This window comes from Triplophysa rosa, linkage group LG22, assembly GCF_024868665.1.
Source record: "Triplophysa rosa linkage group LG22, Trosa_1v2, whole genome shotgun sequence".
Lineage (NCBI taxonomy): Eukaryota > Metazoa > Chordata > Actinopteri > Cypriniformes > Nemacheilidae > Triplophysa > Triplophysa rosa.
In genome coordinates, this window is record NC_079911.1 from 750634 (window position 1) to 770713 (window position 20080).

The 20080-nt window shown below is 48.4% G+C and overlaps 1 long non-coding RNA gene across 1 annotated transcript; it reads right to left on the reverse strand.

Annotated features, from left to right (window-relative positions):
• Positions 1 to 692: 692 nt before the first annotated feature.
• Positions 693 to 9753, reverse strand: LOC130546335 (uncharacterized). The gene is made up of 4 exons (XR_008961767.1): positions 9639 to 9753; positions 9402 to 9467; positions 8854 to 8887; positions 693 to 2346 (listed from the first exon to the last, which is right to left on the reverse strand). It is a non-coding gene; the product is annotated as an uncharacterized LOC130546335 (long non-coding RNA).
• Between the last annotated feature and the right edge of the window lie 10327 nt (positions 9754 to 20080).

A 20080-nucleotide genomic window follows, 5' to 3' on the forward strand; every position in this document is an offset into this window, starting at 1 on the left:
GTGTACCCACACCCACCCCACACTTCCCCCAGTGTACCCACAGCATTCCCACACTTCCCCCAGTGTACCCACAGCATTCCCACACTTCCCCCAGTGTACCCACAGCATGCCACAGCCTACACTTCCCCCAGTGTACCCACACCATCCCACACTTCCCCCAGTGTGCCCACAGCATTCCCACACTTCCCCCAGTGTGCCCACAGCATTCCCACACTTCCCCCAGTGTGCCCACAGCATTCCCACACTTCCCCCAGTGTGCCCACAGCATTCCCACACTTCCCCCAGTGTGCCCACAGCATTCCCACACTTCCCCCAGTGTGCCCACAGCATTCCCACACTTCCCCCAGTGTCCCACAGCATTCCCACAGTGTATGCACAGCATTCCCCCATTGTACCCACAGCATGCCCACACACAGCCCATACTTCCCCCAGTGTACCCACAGCATTCCCACACTTCCCCCAGTGTACTCAGGCTGTTAATAAAATAGATTTGTACTTTATTACACAATGGTGTCTTGACTGTTTTCTGTGGATACAGACCGATTGTCCACATGTGTGGACATCGTTCACACACACACACACACACACACACACACACACACACACACACACACACACACACACACACGTTTGACACACACAAGACTGAATCTTTTGTAAACTATCTTGGTTGATTTCAAACATTCTCATTTGTTTACGTAATAAAGATCTCACACTTCGACCAATCTGTTGTTGAGATCAGATGTAGCCTACATTTATTTGGAGTGCACACACGCTAAATTTCATAAGAGATATTTTGGTGTTGATATTTACATCAGCTGGAAAACCAGCAGTCTTGCTTTAATTTGACTTTACACTACAATACAGTAACATGTACAACAAAACGGGCAACTTCAAAATAATTTCAAAAACAGTTTTACAAAGACTGTTTGCAAATAGCGATTATCCACAGTCATACAGAACCAGAAAACAAGAAACAAGACTATGACAAATAGAGTTATTTAATTACAAAATAAATGTTCTTTAAAAAAAAACATTTCAGTACATTTTCCACACTATTTCAGCAAATGAAAAGGGAAGCACATATACGGTATAATTCAGAAAACACTGTTTGCAAAGACTGAACACTTTCTTTGTGATTGTATTCATAAGTGCTGTAACGGTAGTGAAAGAATAATAGTAAGACATTTTTTTTATAGATGTTGCAATGGTTTGATGTGAATTGGGTCTTATACATGCCAATACAAAACTCATCCTACTGCATCTCATGTGTGAAAAGTGTTTAACTTATTCTTTATAGTTGATTAGTGTTTGATTATTCTTTAAACGCTGTAAATTCATGATTGGTGGTAATTCTGAGCTATCTGTGGAATTTAGTTAATTTAAAATATTGACAGACTTAAACCTGTCTGGCGCCCGAACTATTATTTAAATATGTTTACTAGTCTAGGGTGTACCACCGTTACAGTGCACATGAAATGCAGATGGAAGATTTTAGTTCAAGCAGATTTTCAACTGAACTGTAAATCTCTGTTAATATCGTCTCTGGCACTTTTAATTTCATTCAGAGTCACCTGAAACTGATCAGCAGTTTTTTTCATTTCATTAATAAATTTTAAAGTTTCTGATTTGATTTCTTCTGCTTTTCTCTCTTTTTCGGGTTGATTTAATTCAGAGATCTCTACCGAATCACAATAAATACTATAAACATCAAGAGCGAGAAACAGAGTTGAGATTGTGCCAGTAATTTTCCCGACCACTTTAAGAGTTTTGGCAGCTTTTGCAGCTGTTTTCCCAAGGCTAGCAGTTCTTAGTACAGTTAAAAGTTTTGTAATGCTGGAAATGGTTTTCACTGATCTCACACTTGTCATTATTGTTTTATTACGCACAGAATAGTTCTGCCCCTCCTGCTGAAGCTCTTGTATTTTGTTAGAAATTGTATTCAGATGCTCAATCATTGGATTGATTGTTTTCTGGAAAGCATTAATGATATTCTCAATAGTCTCACGTCGTTTATTCTGTTGGAACATGTTAATGATGTTAAATGTTGCACCTGTAACTCCTCCAGCTATTCCAACAGCACCACCAATAGCAGAAAGAGCTAAAGAAGCACCAAATGTGAAAAATGATAAACCCAGACCCGCTAGTGCTATGACTCCTCCAGCCACTCCAATTGATGATCCGACCAAACTGCCCGTTGTAGTGCTTTTGTGCATGTCTTCAAGTTCCTTGGTGACGTCTTTTAGCTCCTTTATTTTACTAATGAGAGTTAGATGGTTTTTGTTGAATTCTGAGTTCAGTCCCTTAATGCTTTGCTGAAGTTCATCATTAATCTCTTCCAGTTTCCTGAAACATCACAACTTATTTTAGAAATAGACAGCACTGGTAATTTTGTGTTGTCTGTTTCATGATTTTACCAGCCCTACCACAAAGAACGCATACTCTGTTTACCATTATACAATTTATAACGGTCATGTTTTTCTCTCACTAACTTCCCTCCCTTCCATTGACTGAAATTTACGTCATGTATGTATGTACATTTGTACATTTTAAATAAATATGTACTGTATATATTTTATATGTATTGTACAAACAAAATTATATTTAATATATTTTGTTAAATAAAGCAGTTAGTCATTGTTTTGTTTATCATTTTATTTAGTTACTTGTTTTCGTGTTTCAACTTAAGTGTAAAAACGTCTCGGTTACGGATGTAACCTCAGTTCCCTGATGGAGGGAACGAGACGTTGTGTCGAACCGACAGATGGGGTTCGTCCCTGAGAACCAATCGCTTCCGACTTCTTAGAAGAGGCCAATGAAAATTGGCAAATGAAATTTGCATGCCGGACTCCGCCCCCGGATATCCGGGTATAAAAGGGAGACGGTGTGCCTCATTCATTCACCTTAGTTCTGAGGAGCCTGAGACCTCTCACGACTGCTGCAGTGGACAGCACGTGTTGTGGCAAGGAGGACCCGACAGATGGGGTTCCTATGGAAAACGCCATAACACTGTGCCCTGTCACAATCTCTAGCGAAGCGATGGTGACTGGCCTGGGCGTGTCAGCCATGAGCGCTACCGCGAAATTGTAACCTACCAGTAGGTAGGTAGGGGGTCCAAGAGCTTTCTTGAAAGGTGGGAAGGCCCCTGCCTTCGGCCTCACAAGGCGCCTGCTTTCTCTAACAGCGAGAAGCCGCCCGGTACCGTAAGGCCACTGGGTAAGCGCTACTTCCTCAAGTGGGGGATGCGCTACAGAGACCACTTCCTACCGCAGGGAGGAGTCTAGTGGAGATACCAACATGGTCTCACCGATAGGGGAGAGCTCATGGGAAGAATGTGCGGACTGAAGGAGTTAACCGCGAGGTGGAGGTCCACCTAGGCCATGGGTTACCAAGGTGGGAACCAGCATGAGGATACATCAGACGGAACCGCCCTACTGGGGGGTTGCAACGTCTGGTAGCACTAGGTCCGGTTAGAGCTATGTTGCGAATAACTCCGGAGATACCTGTCCTAAGGGGCAGGGCTGCTCTGCCCAGCCCGCCCGCAGGAGGTGCTTGCTAGTGATGGATGGAGTGCCTGTTCTTCACCCAGTGGGGGAAGAAGAGAGGCTAGTTAGGACGCTGACCCTCTTAGGAGAAAGGGGGGAAGGTACTGTCATAGGCGTACACCCTACCGGCCGCCAGTCTTGCCTTATGCCTGCAAGACTCGAGCCGATACCGGTTTTACGCGGAGGCTGTAGGACCTCGCGAAGGTGATGGGTGTAGCCCAACCCGCAGCTCTGCAGATGTCTGCCAGAGAGGCGCCTCGAGCCAGTGCCCACGAGGAGGCTGTACTCCGTGTGGAGAGAGCTCTCACCCAGTGGGCGTAGGCGATCTTAGGACAGGTACGCCATAGTGACGGCGTCCATGATCCAGTGCGCCAATCTCTGTTTGAGACAGCCCTCCCTGCTGACCTCCAAAACAGACAGACAGACATCTTCATCGTGAGGTGAGAAAGAGCGGCATCTCCGAGGGGCTCCAGGACCGCATCAAGGTCGCAAGAGGGTACGGAGCGCGGGTGAGGCGGTAGCCTTCCCGCGCCCCTTTGGAACCAAATGATCAGGTTGTGCTGTCCTAGAGATTACCAGCAACTGAGTCGTGATGAGCGGCAATAGCGGCTCCATACACGTTCAGTGTGGAAGGGGAGAGATTACTCTCGAGTCTCTGGAAGGAAAGCACGTACCCGATCAAGCAACTCCGCGGGTCTTCTCTTCGAGAAGAGCACCAGGATGAGAAGAGGCACCACTTATAGGCGTATAGTCGCCTAGTGGCCAGGGCCCTAGCCTGAGTAGTGGTCTTAACCGCCGCAGGGGGTAGGCCACTCAGGATCTCCTCGTTCCGTCCAGGGGCCAGACATGGAGGTTCCAGAGGTCTGGCCCGGGATGCCATAACGTGCCCTTCCCCTGGGAAAGCAGGTCCTTTGTCAGGGGAATCGGCCAGGGGGGAGCTGTCGTCAAGAGCATTAGCTCCGAGAACCAAGTCCGGTTGGGCCAGTATGGCGCAACTAGTACACTTGATGCTCCTCTTCCCTGACCTTGCACAGGGTCTGTGCACTGAGGCTCACTGGGGGGAAGGATTACTTCCGCTTGTCCGACGGCCAGCTGTGCGCTAGAGCATCCGTGCCGAGGGGGGCTTCGGGCGGGGAGTACCTTAGCGGGCAATGGGTGGTGTCCAGGGAGGCGAAGGGGTCTACCTGAGTCCGCCCGAACTGTACCCAATGAGCTGGACTGTGCGGGGGTGGAGTCGCCACGCACCGCGAGGCGTCAACTGACGAGAGAGCGCATTGGCTGTCTGGTTCAGGTCGCCTGGGATATGTGTGGCTCGCAGGGATCTGCTCCCCTGCGGACTCCACAGGAGGAGGCGTCGGGCGAGTCGTGTTAGCTGCTGTGAGCGAATGCCACCCTGGCGGTTGATATACGCTATGGCATTTGTGCTGTCCGCCGGACCAGCACGTGCTTGGCCTGCACGAGAGGTTATAGCCCCTTCAGTGCAAGTAGCACATCCAACAACTCTAGGCAGTTGATATGCCTGCGCAGACGGGGGCCCGTCCATCGCCCCGACACTGCGTGCCCGTTGCACACGGCACCCTAACCCTGCAGGGAGGCGTCTGTCGTCACCACGACGCGCCTCATGACCTGCCCGAGAGGGACCCCCGTCCGTAGAAAGGTCATTGAAGACCAGGGGTTAGGGTGCATTGGCAGAGAGGCATAATCACCATCCGCCTGCTGCCTGTGTGCCACGCTCTCCAGGGAACTCGACTCTGTAGCCAGTGTTGGATCGGTCTCATGTGCATCAACCCGAGGGATATCACCACCGCCGCGGATGCCATGTGCCCAGGAGCCTCTGAATTTCAGGGGGACTGCTGGCTGCTTGAAATATTCCAGGCAGTTCAACACTGACTGAGCGCTTTCTGAGTCAGTCGCACTGTAATGGAGACAGAGTTGAGTTCCATACCAAAAAAGAGGATGCTCTGCACAGAGGAGAGCTTGCTCTTTTTCGGTTGACCTGTGGTCCCAATCGATCTAGGTGCTGAAGCACTAGTTACCTGTGTGTACATAACAGATCTCACGAGTGTGTCAAATGAGCCAGTCATCGAGATAGTTTAGTACCCGCACACCTCTCTCCCTGAGGGGAGTGAAGGCGGCTTCCACGATCTTCGTGAAGACTCGTGGGGACAGGGACAGACCGAAGGGGAGGACTCTGTACTAATATGCCTGACCCTCGAAAGTGAACCGTAGGAACGGGCGATGACGAGGGAGAATTGAGACATGAGAGTAAGCGTCCTTCAGGTCGATTGCCATGAATCCATCTTGACATCTGATAGATGCCAGGATGCGCTTCTGCGTGAGCATCCTGAACGGCAGCTTGAGTAGGTGCCTGTTCAGGGTACGCAGATATAGCGACCCCCGCTCTTTTGGGGACGATGAAGTACGGGCTGTAAGACGGACCGCATCCCGTAGTCCCCATGACGGATTGGGAAGCTCTTGTCAGGCTCCCAGGGACTGAGACAGGGAGGCTAGGGGTACGTTCTGCTTCATCGACCTCCCGGGGGTGGTTCGATGGCTGGCAGTGCGGATCCCTCGCTGTGGGGGGGGGGCCCCGGAGAGGAGATCGGCTCTGCAGTTTTACCTGCCTGGCGATGATGTAGCACAACGCACCATCGAATGAGAGTGCTTAGGCTTATGATTATCCTCGACATTGGGTCTTGCCGCAACGTCGAGTTGCCGAACACCGTCGTGTAGAGGGTGAGAGCGGCTGTGATAATACCCAGACGATGATTTGGTACAACGCACCGTCGATTGAGAGTGCTTAGGCTGCTGATTATCCTTGACATTGGGTCTCGCCGTGACGCAACGTCGAGTTGCCGAACACCGTCGTGTAGAAGGTGAGAGCGGCTGTGATAAACACCCAGAGAGAGAGAAAACTCTTAGAAGTGGGCTGTTGGGATGGGGCAGGAACCGTCCCGGATCGACCACCAGCAATGGAGTGGCTGGGGTCGGGCCCGAAGGTATTCTCGATCTCCCTGGGGTCTTCCCATGAGGGCCGCTTTAGCTTCCGCTGCGGCTGCTGACGGGGTGGTTGTCTCCTCTTCGATGTCTCGAAGAGGACCAGGGCTGCTGGGAAGCTCGGATCTCGGTGGCCAGAGGGCGGTCGAGTCGCAGCTGGGGAGGATATACTTGATATCCTCTGTCTGCTCCCTTACTGTCGAGAACTGCAGCTCGACAGTATCACCAAACAGCCCCCCTTGCGAGATGGGTGCATCGAGAAAGCGGACTTTCTCGGCGTTACTCATCTGTGCAAGGTTCAGCCAGAGGTGTCTCTCCTGGACCACAAGTGTGGACATCACCCGACCACCTTGGTCGCCCGTAGAGTGAGGTCGGTGATGCCGCGGAGTTCCTGCATAAGCGCTGAGTTGGTCATACCCTCGTGGAGCTCTCTCCGCGCATAGGCCTGATGGACCTGCAGGATGGCCATAGCGTGGAGAGAGGGGACAGCTTGGCCCGCAACAGAGTAAGCTCTCGACACCTCAGATGCCGAAAAGCCTATGTGCTTTGGACGGGAGTCTAGGTCGAGCCCCTGGGGGACATCGACGTATCCTCTAGCTGCCCCACCATCGAGGGAAGAAAGGGTGATGGAACTAGTTGACGTGTACGCGCTGACGGGGGCGTTCCAGGTCGTACTAGGTTCCTCATGCACTTGCGGGGGAACACGGCACTGGGGGCGAGTGCGGCTTGGAGCCGCTCTCAAGCCCGATGTACCGTGTCTCCAGCCGCGAGCGTTGGGAGAGGCAGTGCGGTGCACCGCAACCCAATGCCGGCGGCCCGGGAAAGCATGGCTGACATTTCGACGTCCGCTTCTTCCTGAGCTCGACCCCCCGAGGGAGGGAGCTTCAAGGAATCGTCGGAATCTGATGCCAGTAAGCCACCCTCCGATGCTGCAACAGACATCTCATCATCACGTACCGTGTCCGATACGTGATTGAGGAACAAGACGGTGCGACCGTCTCATGGGGAATGGTCAGACGAGCAAGACGAGGTGCGAACTGTCCGCGAGCCAGTGGCTGACGGATTAGCGCTCACAGTAATCCTCATATCACCCTCGCTGCTCGCCGTAGCGGGCGGCAGGGCCGTAGTCCTGCCGTCACGGAACGGGAAGCAGACGAGGTGGTGGCTGAGTCCCGTGGGAACACAGCCACCCGTGACGCAACGTCTGAATCGTCAACCGCCCGCAGTGCGGGCAGGACGTATCCACAACATCTGCCCCAGCGTACTGGAAGCAGACATCGTGTCCGTCCCCCTCCTCGATGAGTGTGTTGCACCCACGAGAACAGCGGGACATGCCACGCTGGAGAAATTTGCTCTTTTAGAGAAAAAACTCGAACACTTCTGGAACCGACGAGACGCCTAGGGGAAGTCGCCGCAGGAAGGGACAGTCCGCTGCACCACGTCGTAGAGCCGGCAGTCTTGTAGTTGCTACTTGTAGCGAAGTCTGTTGATCATGAGCGAAGGCTCCAAAGAACAAAAGGTGAATGAATGAGGCACGCCGCCTCCCTTCTATACCCGGATATCCGGGGGCGGAGTCCGGCATGCAAATTTCATTCGCCAATTTTCATTGGCCTTTTCTAAGAAGTTGGAAGCGATTGGTTCTCAGGGACGAACCCCATCTGTCGGTTCGACACAACGTCGAGAGATTTTTAGTATGTTAACTAATGTAGTTAAATAAGGGAAAATGTGCAGGCAGCCGGTTGTTATGGCAGAAATAAGCCCCGAGAGTGTGATCAGGACCCGACGCGAAGCGGGAGGTCTTGTATCACACTGAAGGGACTTATTTCACGATAACAGCCGGCTGCTTGTACATTATCCCGCTAATTACACGGCTACTTGTAATATTTTATCAACTCATTTTTACCGAATGCAGACGTCCTGTGAGGAAAAGCCGTTAACTTTCAGTTTTAAAGTAAGAAACAATGTTCAAATGTCACAAACAGGCAAATTGGTTCAAACATTTGTAAATATAATGTCATATATGTTCTTAAAAGATATATTTATAAGTAATGTTTGTGTAATATTAAACTGCCCCTCTCAAAATGATTTGCAGCATCCGGGTTACAGGGTGTAATTAGTTTTGAGCGGTTTTTATTTGAAAATAACAACCCTTGGAATGTTGCGACTGGCCAAACAGAATCAAGCATTCAAATGAGCTGTGTAATAACTAATGATAACCAAAAGAAACCTGGTAAATTTATTACTGTTAATAGTCCATTCATTTTAAAGTTAATAAAGATCACATCAAAGCTTTGAACAAATGAATACTTACTGCAGCGACATCTCGTCTGGCTGATTCACTTCACCTGTGAACATTAAACATTTTCAAAGTTTACTTTAATCATAATTTAATAAACAGTGCTTCCATTTTCACTGTAAGACATAGAGACATCACATAATGACAGACATTTCACGCATGTCATTTGTAAAGAGCTTTTCAAAACAAAACACCTCAATTAAAACCAGCTTACACCTGCTTTTATTCATCAATAATGAAATTTCAACAAATGTGAACAGTAAATCTCATCAATGTTTGAAAAGCATTTAAAATGTTGTGATGTCCATTTGCCGTGTCTTGTGTTTTCTCTCTGTCTTTTTCTGTTTTAATAAAGCAATAACGCATGAGAGGCTGTGCTTTATCCCGAATAAATCCGAGCTCAAGCGTGTTGTTAGGCTCGACCTCTTCAGTCGGGGTTTTTTCATGTCAAAACATCTCCCGGATCCCAAAAAATAGTTTTAAGTCATGTTTTATCTTTAACAAAAATAGTTTGGAGTCCTCCATACAGTATGCGTTTTGTAAATAATTAAAATGAAACTCACCTGAAATCTTTAAAAGCTGCTGGGCTGAATGTATGAATCTCGCAAAAAAATTCTACAGTTCCCTGCCTACAAAAAATAATTAAATTACTGTTTTGTCCAGAATAATCAGTAAAACAATGTAATATTTTTCTAAGAAACAACATGTATAATCATTTGTATGTAGATATTATGGGATATTTTGTTTTAAGATCAACTGGATGCACAAAATGAATAGAAATAAAATAATAATGTTCCTACCTAGAGCGAGTGAAGAGAGATAAGCTCTGACTGAAATACTGCTCTATTTATATGTTGTATTTATTTATTTCCCCTCCGATCTTAATCCCAGTATGAAGATGTGAGGCACTTTCACAGCTGTATTGCAACAGTTTCAGAATCATCTTTTTGGGGAAGTTGTTTGGGCAAGGTTTAGTTTCTCTTTCACTCTATGTAATGTTTTCCAGAAAACGCTGCTGTGGTGGTCATAAGAGAATGAGAGAAAAAAAAGGAAAACATAATGTTGAGTTGTGTAACAGAGGAGAAATTATATTATGTATATTAAGTAAATACTAAAGTAATACAATAGTTTTCCATGTATGTTATGTTGTCTAAGTTCTAATATGTTGACAATGACAATAGAGGGTAACTTACTGAGTGTTTTGGATCAGTTGATCTGGGTCGATTACTTTGGTCTTTCTCTGAGCGGTCACCTGGTGGGGGGAAGGGGACGCGCGCTGCTCAAGTTAATACACAGCTTCGGAAGAAGATGAAGCAGCTCTGACTCCTGTGGTTTTTCGTAACTGTTTATTTCACCTTACCAGGCGGTGAGGGCGTTACATTTTGGAGGCCCCAGCGAGGATGAATGCGTGAGGTTTGGATTTCTATGACGAGAGTCTATCTTCAGCGCCATTCAGCCTATTACTCAGCGTAGGAGAGCAGCAGAGTAAAAACGTCAAGAGTCTGTGCTACGTCAAGGGGAAAACGGCAAGCAATCTGAGGTCGACTTCTAGTGCCAAGAGCGCTGCGGAATCCCTGTCAGCTAAGGACATTTTTCTTGATCACCCTGCACACATTTCTAGACTGAGTAACTCATGGATCAATCAGAGGACTTGCAATTAGAAGTAATCGGAGCATTGTATGCTCTTTCAAAAGAAAATCTTGCTGAAGTGTGTGAATTCCTAAGTTTTGAAGGGTATGAGCGTGTAATTTGTAAAAGTCGCTCATGTCTTATTTCTGCCATTGTGGGGTACCTAGAGAGAGAGGCAATAGGGCAGCTAGAAGATGAGGGTATGTCCGCGCTTTTGTGTCTAAAAGACAATATTGGTGAAATTCAGCAGGCTAATGGCAAAAGTGAGTTAGCAAAACACGTAGCAACTCTCACATAAGCGCATTGCTAACATCATCCAATGCTATGCTCCCACCAATGAAGCCGAGGAGGAGACAAAAGAAGATTTCTATCAAAAGCTAGAGGAATCCAGGAGAAAATGTAAAGAAAAGGATCTCACCATTTTAATGGGAGATCTGAACGCAAAGGTGGGCAACGATAACACCGGCTTTGAACAAGTGATAGGAAAGCATGGCCTTGGAGTGATGAATGAGAATGGAGAACTCTTTGCTAACTACTGTGCTAACAACAACCTTGTCATTGGTGGAACCCTCTTTCCCCACAAAACATGCCACCGGGTAACTTGGGTATCTCCTGACATGAACACACAAAACCAAATAGATAATTTCTGTATCTCTAAGAGATTCAGGAGAAGCCTTCAAGATGTTTTGGTGAAAAGAGGTGCTGATGCAGGCACTGACCGCCATCTAGTGGTAGCCAACTTAAGACTTAAGTTGAAAAAACACCACAACAGTACCTCAATAGGTAAGCGCTACAATGTGTCACTATTCACAATCAAAGACAAACAAACAGTTTTTCAAATAGAACTTAGAACCGTTTAACAGTACTACAAGAAAGGGAAGAGGAACTCAGAACTATAGAAAACCACTGGCAGCAAGTAAAGGAAGCATTTAAAGGGGCCTGCAAAGCATCAGTTGGGACCAAGAAAAGAAAACATCAGGAAAACATCACCTGACACCTTGATCAGACTAGAGTAAAGGAAGAAACAAAAGGATGTAATAAATAATTGCAAAACAAGAGCAGCTAAGAAAATAGCTGGGGAAACATATAGTAGATCAGACAGGGAGGTAAAAGGAGTGCTAGGAGAGATTAGAGAAACTTTGTAGCAAAGTTTACAGTGGAAGCGGAGGAAGCTGCAAGGCATAATAACATCAAAGCTCTCTATGACAACATCCGACTCCTGACCAAAAAATACCAGAGAGGGAACCACCCAGTTAAGGATAAGTGAGGAAGGATATTGAACACACATGAAGAACAAATGAAGAGGTGGGTCGAGCATTTCTCACACCTACTGAACCAACCTGCTCTGGCAGTAAGAGCAAACATACAATCTTCAGAAGTCCCCCTTTCAGTTGACTGCAGACGGCCAACCAAAGCAGAGATCAAAAAAGCCATCATGCTCTCCAAGAACAACAAGGCACCAGGTATACCAGCAGAAGCTCTTAAAGCAGATGTAGAAACGTCCTCGAAAATTCTATATGACCTGTTATAGGATACCTGGTAGGATCTGGAAGGAAGAAGACCTGCCTTGGAATGAAAGAAGGCCATCTGGTAAAAATACCCACGAAAGGCAACCTAAGCCTCTGCGACAACTACAGGGCTTCTATCCAGGAAAATTCTAAACCGGATAATCTTGCAACGCCTCAAGGCAGCAGTGGATGCAGAGCTAAGAGACAACCAAGCAGGATTAAGGCAAAATAGATCATGTGTCGACCAAATAGTAACCCTGCGAATCATTCTTGAGCAGTCACAAGAGTTTAAGTCACGACTCTATACAGTATTTCTGGACTTCGAGAAAGCATTCGATAGTCTGGATAGGGAAGTACTCTGGCAACTGATGAGACACTACGGCATACCAGAGAAGTTCATCACCATCATCAAGAACACCTATTTGGGAATGCAATGTAGAATCATACATGAGGGCCAGCTGACAGAAGCTTTCCACATCACAACAGGAGTAAGGCAAGGATGCTTACTTTCCACACTTCTATTCCTTTTAGTGGTCGACTGGATCATGAGGCAAGCCACGAACAACAGGCGCAATGGGATCCAGTGGACCCTGTTCACATAACTGGACGATCTAGACTTCGCAGATGATATTGCATTACTGTCCCATAATCACCAACAAATGCAAGAGAAATTGAGTGAGGTAGAACAGAAGGCAGCCGAGACAGGTCTTCGCATTAGCATACGGAAGACCAAAGCGTTCAAGGCAAATATAAAGACGTTGACCAGCTTCGATGGTAAACCATCAACCACTAGAGGACGTCAACTGCTTCATCTATCTGGGAAGCGAAGTAGCGAGTGATGGTCGATCAGAAGGAGATGTAAAGAGGAGAATAGGCAAGGCAAGAGAAGCATTTGGCATGATGGGGGCCATATGGAGAACACGTAACATCACATTCAAAACAAAAATACGGCTATTCAACTCAAGCATAAAAACCATACTCCTCTACGGTACTGATACGTGGAAAACAAGCAGTGGTTCGGGGTAACTCACTGTGATGAGCAAGGCGGGACGAGAGCCGTGAGGGAATGATGCGGGGCCGGTGACGCGAGTGATAATGAGTGTCAGCTACGCGTTGCACCGGCTCCGTATCTCTCACGGTGGAGATGGGAAGCATAAAAGGACGAGCGGCAGAGTGTGCGATGAGAGAGGACCGGGCCCGGACATATGTTAAGTTTGTATTTATGTTCTTGTGGCCAGCAGTCGACCGTGAGGTGGCTGGGGAGTTATACTGTGTTATCCTGATGAATAAAGCCAGTTCGTCAAACCTCCCACTCTGATATGAAAACAAAGGAGCGCTTGAACAAGACGCCCTACTCTTTAAATAGCCTACGTAGGTAACGAAAACAGCAACACAACTGATTAAAACAAAAGCCGCATTTGGAGCTCGAGAGAGGTCTGACAGACAGTTAAGCTTAATATGACATGTCACATGTATGAATACACCTTAGACAAATTTCATGCACCGTTTTTGATCCTTTGAAGTGCACTTCACAAATGGAAAAGTCGTTCCAGATAAAGAGACATTGTTTTTCATTGCTCATTTGGGCATATATATTTTAAACGGCCAAATTATGACATACAATCGTGCTTGCCCTCTCCATGGTTCACATATCAAGGGCTCTGCTTACCCTAAACTTCATCATAACAGCTTGTAAAGTAAATCAACCATTTATAATTGAGGACTGGAAGTGTCTGCTTTATTGACTTTAAATATTTACACTACAGTTATTTAATGTCCAAATATTAAATTAAAAGGTCTTTGTTCTGTAAAAGGGTGTTCTTGCAGCATTATGTCATTACTTTATCATTGGCATAAAATATTTATAAAATGACAATAATATCGACTATTGCAATTATTTCTGATGCAATTAATCGCCAAACAAAAAGTTGTTATCGCGACAGGCCAAATATGCTCATACTTTTTTGTTTGTGTAAGAACTCGAGTTTTTGTGATAAACCTACAGGACAACCACCTAACGTCTCGGTTACGTATGTAACCTCTGTTCCCTGATGGAGGGAAGGAGATGTTGTGTTGAACCGACAGATGGGGTTCCTATGGAAAACGCCACAGCGCTGTGGGGCCACTGGGTAAGCATGATTCCCCCCTGGGGGAAAAACGCTACAGAGAGTATTGTGCATAATACTCTCAGTTTGATTTAATGAAACTGTTGTACACCCCACCTTTATGGATAAAATCAGACCAACGATTAAGTGTTACTGAATATATGAAGAGGATTTCATGATTTAATGACATAATCAGTATACTTAAGCATTTCATTGGATAAAATCAGACCAACGATTAAGTGTTACTGAATATACTTAAGCATTTCATGATTTAATGACATAATCAGTATACTTAAGCATTGTTTGAGTGGTGTTTGAACATATAAGTATATTTTTGAACATATAAGTATATTTTAATCATTATAACCAAGTATAGAACAGATTTCAGTAATATAAAATTCAGTGATGTCTGTAAGATCTGTTTTGACGCCGCTGCTGAATAAGGTTCAGAAGGTAGACAATATTGATGTCTTTGAGGTCTGTTTGACTATGTGGCTGGATAAGGTTCAGAAGGTAGAAAATATTGATGTCTTTAAGATTTGTTTGAAGCCGTGGCTGGATAAAGTTCAGATGTTCAAAAGGTTGAACATGTTGTTCATTTTGCGGCCTGAAAACTGGTACCAACAGCAAAATTCATTTAAAAAAAACAAGTCAAGGTCCGTATTCCACAATTAGATACAAACCTTGTTGCCTAGAAGATAATAGTGGCAGACAAGAATGATTGGATAATAAAAATAAAAGATAAAGGGAATTTACCTGATTGGTTTAGGAAAGAACCTCCTTTCCTAAGATTCACTATAATTGTAGGCTGGAAAACACTTGGTTTTCAGATGACTTTGGACATCTCACTTTGTTTGGCCTGATCAAATAAAGTTAACTCCTTGACACCTGAACCTCCTTTGTCTGAGAGATTTTTTTGAACTTCAAGAAAGACTTTTCCACAACAAGAGCACTATCCTACCATAGGGAGGAATTAGTGCAGACAGCAAATGCTCTCACCTTCAGGGGAGAACTCATAGGAAAATGTGCGGACTGAAGGAGTTAACCACAAGGTGGAGGTCCACCTAGGGAGGTCATGGGTTGCCGAGGTGGGAACCATTCATGAGGATACATCAGACGGAACTGCCGCAGGGGGTGCTTAGTGATGGATGATGGAATGCCTGTTCTTTACCCAGTGGGGAGAGAAGGGAGGCGTAATAGCTGCTGATCCCCCTAGAGGAAGGGGGAAGGGCTTTCGCAGGCATACGCCCTACCGGCTGCCGGTCCTACACGTTGCCCTGCAGGACACGGGCTGACACCGGTTCCACGCGTAGGTATTAGAACCTCACGAAGGTCTTGGGCGTAGCCCAACCCCCAGCTCTGCAGATGTCTGCCAGAGAGGCGCCATGAGCCAGTGCCCATGAGGAGTGTGCCTCACTCCTCATGGGCAGGGGCGATCTTGAGAACGGTATGCCGTAGCGACGGCATCCACGATCCAGTGCGTCACCTCTGTTTGGAGACAGCCCTCCCCTTGTGCTGACCTCCAGAACAGACAAGAGCTGCTCAGAGCTTCTGAAGCTCTGCGTGCGGTCCAAGTAGAGGCGCAGTGCGCGTACTGGACACAACACGGATGGGGTTGGGTCTTCCTCCCCGGTGGGGAGTGCCTGCCGGTTCACCACCTAGTCTCTCGGGGTAGTGGTGGGAACTTTGGGCACGTAGCCAGGCCGGGGTCTCAGGATATCGTGAGAATCACCGGGCCAGAGTTCTAGGCAATCTGTGGACAAGGAGGGTTCTTGCATCAGGAGAGCCGTCTTTATCGTGAGGTGAGAAAGAGCGGCAGCTCCGAGGGGCTCGAAGGGGGGGGCCTCTTGAGGCCCGCCACCTAGGTCGCAAGAGGGTACGGAGCGCGGATGAGGCGGTAGCCTTCTCGCGCCCCCTTAGGAACCTAATGACCAGGTTGTGCTGTCCCAGAGGCTTCCCAGCAACTGGGTCGTGATGAGCGGCCGTAGCGGCTACATACACTCCCAGTGTGGAGGGGGGAGATGTTACTCTCCAGTCTCTCTTGAGGAAGGGACAGCACGTTCCCGATCGAGCAACTCCGTGGGCCTTCTCTTCGAGAAGAGCACCAGGACGAGAAGAGGCGCCACTTATGGGCGTATAGCCGCCTAGTGGCCGAGGCCCTAGTCTGAGTGGTGTCCCAACCCCCGGGGGTGGGCCACTCAGGATCTCCTCGTCCCGTCCAGACATGGAAGTTCCAGGGGTCTGCCTGGTATGTCATAACGTGCCCCTTCCCCTGGGAAAGGGGGTCCTTCGCCAGGGGGATCGGCCAGGGGGGAGTTGTTGTCAAGAGCCTTAGCTCCGAGAACCAAGTCCAGTTGGGCCAATAGGGCGCAACTAGTAAAACTTGATGCTCCTCTTCCCTGGCCTTGCACAAGACCTGTGCAATGAGGCTCACTGGGGGGGAAGACATACTTCCGCTTACCCCGCGGCCAGCTGTGCGCTAAGGTATCCGTGCCGAGGGGTCCCTCGGTCAGGGAGTACCAAAGCGGGCAATGGGAGGAGTCCGGGGAGGCAACAGGTCCCCCTGTGCCTGGCCGAACTGCTCCCATATGAGCCGGACTGCGCGGGGATGGATTCGCCACTCTCCGCGAGGCGTCGACTGATGAGAGAGCGCGTCGGCTGTCTGGTTCAGGTCGCATGGGATATGTGTGGCTTGCAGGGAGCTGATCACCTGCTGACTCCACAGGAGGAGGCGTCGGGCGAGTTGTGTTAGCTGCCGTGAGCGAATGCCACCCTGTCGATTGATATACACCACGGCAGTTGTGCTGTCTGACCGGACCAGCACGTGCTCGCCCTGCAAGAGAGGCTGCAGCCTCTTCAGTGCAAGTAGCACAGCCAACAACTCTAGGCAGTTGATATGCCAACGCAGGCGGGGGCTCATCCACCGCCCCGACACTGCGTGCCCGTTGCACACGACACCCCACCCCTGCAGGGAGGCAACCGTCGTCACATGACGTGCCTTGCTGCTCTAGGGGAATCCTGTCCACCAAAAATGTCATTGAAGACCAGGGGGTTGGGGTGCGTCAGCAGAGAGGCATGATGACCATATGCCTGCTGCCGGTGTGCCACGCTCTCCAGGGAACCCGACTCTGTAGCCAGTGTTGGGGCGGTCGCATGTGCATCAACCCGAGGGGGACCACCATGCCATGTGCCCAGGAGCCTCTTAAATGTTTAGGGGGACCGCTGACTGCCTGAAGTGCTTCAGGAAGTTCAACACTGACTGACCGTGCTCTGAGTCAGTCACGCTGTCATGGGGATGGAGTAGAGTTCCATACCGAGAAAGAGGATGCTCTGCACAGGGGAGAGCATGCTCTTTTCTCAGCTGACCTGTGGTCCTAACCGATCTAGGTGCCGGAGGACTAGGTCCCTGTGTGTACACAACAGATCTCGTGAGTGTGCCCAGATGAGCCAGTCGAGATAGTTAGTACCCGCACACCTCTCTCCCCTAGGGGAGTGAGGGCGGCTTCCACCATCTTCGTGAAGACTCGTAGGGACAGGGACAGACTGAAAGGGAGGACTCTGTACTGATATGCCCGCCCTCGAAAGTGAGACATGAAAGTAAGCGTCCTTCAGGTCGATTGCCATGAACCAATCTTGACATCTGGTAGACGCCAGGATGCGCTTCTGCATGTGCATCCTGAATGGCAGCTTGAGTAGGTGCCTGTTCAGGGTACGCAGATCTAGCAAACCCCCTTTTTGGGGACGATGAAGTAGGGGCTGCAAAACCCATTGAATATCTCTGCTAGAGGGACGAGCATGATTGCTTGCCAGAGGGGTGGCGACCCTGGCCCGAAGCACGGGAGCATCCTTGCCTCTGACTGAGGTTGAGAGGATGCCCCGAACTTCAGCGGGCGTCTGGCGAGTTGGATCACGTAGCCAAGACGGATCGTATCCCGTAGCCACCGTGACGGTTTGGGGGCTCTAGTCAGGCTCTCAGGACCGAGACAGGGGCTAGGGGTACGATCTGCTTCATCGACCTCCCAGGGGGTGATTCGATGGCGGGCAGTGTGGATCCCTTGCCGTGGGGAAGCCCCCGGGGAGGAGATAGGCTCTGCTGCTTACCTGCCTGGCAATGATGTAGCACAACTCACTGTCGATTGAGAGTGCTGAGGGCTGCTGATTATCCTCGACATTGGGTCTCGCCGTGACGCAACGTCGAGTTGCCGAACACCGTCGTGTAGAGGGTGAGAGCGGCTGTGATAAACACCCAGAGAGAGAGGAAAATCATAAGAGAGTGGGCTGTTGGGACGGGGCAGGAACCGTCCCGGATCAACCACCCAGCGTGGAATGGCTGGGGTCGGGCCCGATGGTATTCTTGATCTCCCTGCTGTCTTCCCATGAGGGCCGCTTCTGCTTTCACCGTGGCTGCTGACGGGGCAATGGTCTCCTCTTCGATGTCTCTTCCAGGGGGGCCGCCTGAGTGGGGGGAGCCGGAGGGCGTTGAAGAGGACCAGGGCTGCTGGGAAGCAGACGGTGCACGGGACTCGACGGCCGAGGGCGGCCGAGTCGCGGCGGGGGAGGATATGCTTGATAGCCTCTGTCTGCTTCCTTACTGTCGAGAACTGCTGCTCGATTGGGTCAAGGGGACAGGTGGTGGGGTGGCTGGAGATAAGTCTGGTGACTTCAGTGTCAGTCATTGGGGCGAAAGAGGAGAGTTCAATGTTTGAAGTGAGGGTAGTGTGTACCAAGGTCTGAGGTCCTGAGAATTATTTGCTGATGGATGTTTGTTTTGATGATGATGATGTTTTCTCTGTGAAAAATACAGCAAAGTCCTCCACAGTCAAAGATGAATTGTGTGGGGGAGGAGGGGGCAAAGAAGAGAATTAATCGTCTTGAAAAGCTGCCGAGTGTTAGGTGGTAACCTAACCTCACCTTGGTGGTATAGAAAGACGTTTTAGCTGTGGTAACACTAGCAGAAAAAGAGGAGAGTAGTGACTGGTACTCCCTTAGGTCAGCAGGATTCTTTGTCTTGCTCCATTTCCTTTCAGGAGACCTGAGTGTACTCCGTTGTTCACAGAGGATATCAGACAGCCAAGGGCAGGAGGGGGTGCTAGGGGAGACAGAGTGAAGGTTTCATCTAAAATAAACTGGTGGTGGTGTAGGTGCAGTGCATGTAGGAAGGAGCATGTTGAAAGTGATGAAAAAGTGGTCAGAAATGTAAAGAGGTGTGACTTGAATGTTATCTGTGGTGCAGTTACAGGTGTAGATGAGATCAAGCTGGTTTTCTGATCTGTGAGTACCAGCTGTGGCGTGGCGAGTGAGGTCGAACGAGGCGGTGAGGGTGTGGAGGTCAGAAGCATAGGGTTTCTCCAGGTGGATTTTGAAGTTCCCAAAGACTACAAGAGGGCCGCCACCCTCCGGGAATGATGAGCACAGCACATCTAACTCTTCAATGAAATTGTGAAGAGGACCTGGGGGGACGGTAAACTACAACAACACTGAGCTGAGTAGGAGAAGTGATATTAACAGCGTGGTATTCAAATGAATAGTTGTTGCATAGGGAAGATAGTGGGAAATATTTCCTATTATTGTTGATAAGCAAACCTGTGCCTCCTCCTCTTCCAGTTTGGCAGGGAGAGTGAGAGAAGCAGTAGTTTGTGGAGTGAGCAGCGGGCGTAGCTGAGTCCTCAGGACGAATCCATGTCTCAGTAAGACCTAGAATGTGAATGTCAGACTGGCTAGCAAAAGCATGGATGAAGACAGTCTTTTTCACAGCTAGCAGGACTAGCAGTTCCAGAGACCCACAGAGAGACGTTATAATTATCAAAATTAAAAGAAATAAACATTTGAAATATATCAGTGAAATATATAATGAATGAATATAATATACAAGTTTCACTTTTTGAATGGAATTAGTGAAATAAATCAACTTTTTGATGATATTCTAATTATATGACCAGCACCTGTATATATATATATGTGTGTGTGTGTGTGTGTGTGTGTGTGTGTGTGTGTATATAT